Raw genomic sequence first — 3,530 nt, forward strand, 5'->3', positions numbered from 1 at the left:
TTTTTGGTTTTCGTTTTTTAATTAAGATTTGGGCTAAGCCGGGCGTGGTGGCGCACGCTTGTAATCCCCATGCTTGGGAGGCGGAGACAGGAGGATCGCGCAGGTTCAAAGCCAGCCGCGCTGGCATAAGAGACCCTATTTCAAAAATATAAAATGGGTCTGGGAGTGTAGCCCGGAGGTAGAAGGGATTCCAGGAACCCCAGAACAACAACAACAAAAAAAAAAAAGAAGAAGAAGAAGAAGAAGAAGAAGAAGAAGAAGAAGAAGAAGATGATGATGATGATGATGATGATGATGATTTGGGCTGGTAGAGGTCAAAGTGATGCAGAGACGCTGCAGCATTACTCTGCGTTACTAGAGGGATGCTGGGAAGGCTCCTGCTCAGAGAGCAGCAAGCGGTGCTCACCACGGGCCACTCTTGACCAGGGCAGCTCGCTGGGGTTGCCGTGAGGCTAGATTTTCCAGCAGGAGCCAACTGGACCTGTGCTCGGGCATCACACACTCCTCCGCTCAGTGGGACAGAAAATGTCAGGTTCGCTTAAGACTGTCTTGGTGAAGCAGTAAAAATCGTACATTAAATCTTCACTCTTAAAATGCTGCTTGGTGAAGTGGAACTTGCACAGCAGGCTCTTGCTTCCCCAGCAGTGGTGTTTGGCTACCTCAAGGAAGGGTTCCCGAACATAGTGGGACTGGGTGAAAGAAACCTTGAACTTGACTGTATGTCGTTGGTAGTGTATTGATGGAAGTTTGGCAAAATTTTGAGTGTATTGTAGGCGGAGTCTATCACACATGGATAAGTATATTGGAGATATTGGGGGTCAAGGATTTTCATTGTAGGGGAGGGTAATACCAATTTGGGATTAAAGGAGGTGAAGAAAACTGTCATGATAGACTTGGATTCAAGGTGTCACTGTAAATTTCTGGTTTAAGATATTTTAATTATCCTTGCACAGCTGGGTGTGGTGGTGCACTCCTATAATCCCAGTACTTGGGAGGCTGAGACAGGAGGATTGTGAGATTCAGGTCAGTGTCAGCAACTTAGTGAGGTACTCAGTAACTTTCCAAGACCCTGTGTCAAAATAAAAAATAGGTCTGGGAAGTAGTTCAGATGTAGAATGCCCCTGGACTCAATCCTCAGCACCATAACATAAAATAAAATATTGTTCTATTCAATCAAAGAGCTTAGAAATAATGTCTTATTTCTAAGACATTATTTTTCCTATACATTCTGTTATCACAAAACATCACAAAATGTGTGTGAACCTTTCCCCACAAGCAAACCTAAAAGCAATTCTTGAGCAGAAGCCAGCTGGATATCCTTTAATTTAATTCAGTATCCACTCACTTTGCCTAGAGATGGTCAGACCACACAGGTTGAGTCCCTGCTTCAGTCACCAGTTGCAGGTTCAGGCCTCCAGAACTTCTGACAGTGGGGGTCCCCCGACCTTTTCCTCCGGTTCTGTTAACTTGCTTCATCGAGGTCAGTGAAACACCTGGCTGTTGGTTTATTTTTTTATTTTTGCAGTACTGAAAAGTGAAGCCAGGGCCTCAGGCATGTTAGGCAAGTGCTCTACTACCAGGATCCATCCCCAGCCTGTTTACTGGTTTATTATAAAGGATATATAAGTATGTATATATTTGTGGTCTGGAGATTGAACCTGGGGATGTTCTACCTCTCAGCTACACTTCCAGCGCTTTAACATTTTTTTTTTTTAAATTTTAAAACAGGGTCTCACTAAGTTACAACATGCTGACCTCCAACATGTGATCTTCCTTTCTCAGTCTAGCAAGTCTGGCCTAAAGGATATTTTAAAGGTACAAATGAATAGGCAGATGAAGACATCCATAGGGTGCGGTCGGGAAGGGTCCAGAGCCTGGGAGTGTTCCCGTACATCTGGGGTGTACCCCAGCCTCTGCAGTGCATGGATAAGTTCTTGTTCGCCCTCCTATGAGCTTCTGTGCGTTCAGCTGTCTAGAAGCCCTCTAATCCTTCACACTGTGGAGGCTTTATTCAGAAGGAGGGCAGTTGGATAGGATAAATCAGAAGCAAAATTACCTGTGGACAGGTAATTGCTGGTGAGTCCCATTCATTACACTACTTCGTCTACTTTTGAAGTATATGTGAAAGGTTTTATGGTTAACTTAAAAAAAACACTTCTAATTAATAGTGGGATAACATGATATTTTGTGCATTGAGGAGTATGTGTCGCTTAGGACTGCTACAAAAATATTTAACCTAAAATCCAGTTTTAAGGAAACAGTGTGATATGCTCAGAGTATATGACATGCTGCAGGCAGTTGTTCTGGGTTATCTAAAAAAGGTCAGTGTTGTGAAGAACATCTAAAAACTATTGTAAGGTCAGATTCAGTGCATGAACCTCGCTTGAGTGGGTCCTATTTACTGCCCAAAAGTTATAAGACAGTTTGAGGACAGTGCCAGATGCTAACATTAAAAAATTATAGTAAAATTATATAACAGAATTAATGTCAACTATTTTAGGGACAGTTGTGGTTTTTGTGATTATCCAAGGAAATGTCCTTATCCTGAAAAGATGTATGCCGAAATATTTTAAGGTGAATTAGTAGGCCTGTAGGTTTTTAACAATAATATGCAGGCATATATTGGTCAAGTTGGCTCACAGTAAACTGCTGTTTTTTGAGGAAAAAAACAGGTATCAGCAAATGCCTGTAGTTTAATCTGATTTATTTATTTTAAAAAAGGAGAAAGAAAGCCAATGTGGAGATAGATGGTGGTTCCAGGGGAAGAGTCTAGAGGTGTTTCTGTGAATTTTCTTTTATACTTACATGTGTTTGAACCTTTAAAAATAAAGAGTTGGGAGAAAATGGGTATTCAGCATATAAAAATGAATTCCCATCAGATACATATTTGTTAGATTAAGTGTACTGACAACATTCTCTCTGGGAATAATTGCCCTTAATGGCATTTAAATTCTCTTAGAATTAATTCCATAGCTACGTACATTTATTTCAGGTATCAAAGGCTACTATTTTATGGTATGAACAGTCATATCTCTGAATCAGCTGATTCAGAGAAATAAAGACTTACAGGTAGGACTGTTTAAGAAAAGAATTGCTCAGGAATATTTTATGGAGTCTGCTTTACACGGGTGACATTCAGGGACAAGTCCCACTCTCAGGAAAAAAGAGATCATTGGTTTCTCAGAAACTAATGGCTATTTTCTTTTAAGAAATCAAATATGGCTTCTATCTAGGTATGGTGTTGATCTTCCCTCTAAAATAAGAGTGCATGTCTAGAATTGGAAGCAGTTTTTTGCTGTGAGGTCTCAGCTGAAGCACTTTTTGCCCAGGGTTACTGGGGTCATTTGGGCCACCACGGCAGTGTGATAGAGTTATGGGGTGGTAAATCTTGCTTCATTCTGGAGAGTTTCCCCAAGTGATTACGACAGCTCCAGGTTTATCATTCTTTTCTTTGGAATCCAACACAGATCCCTAAAGAAGTGGCTGACATCTTCAACGCCCCCAGTGATGATGAAGAGTTCGTGGGTTTC

This window comes from Muscardinus avellanarius (genome assembly GCF_963383645.1).
Source record: "Muscardinus avellanarius genome assembly, chromosome: 9".
Taxonomy (NCBI): Eukaryota; Metazoa; Chordata; class Mammalia; order Rodentia; family Gliridae; genus Muscardinus; species Muscardinus avellanarius.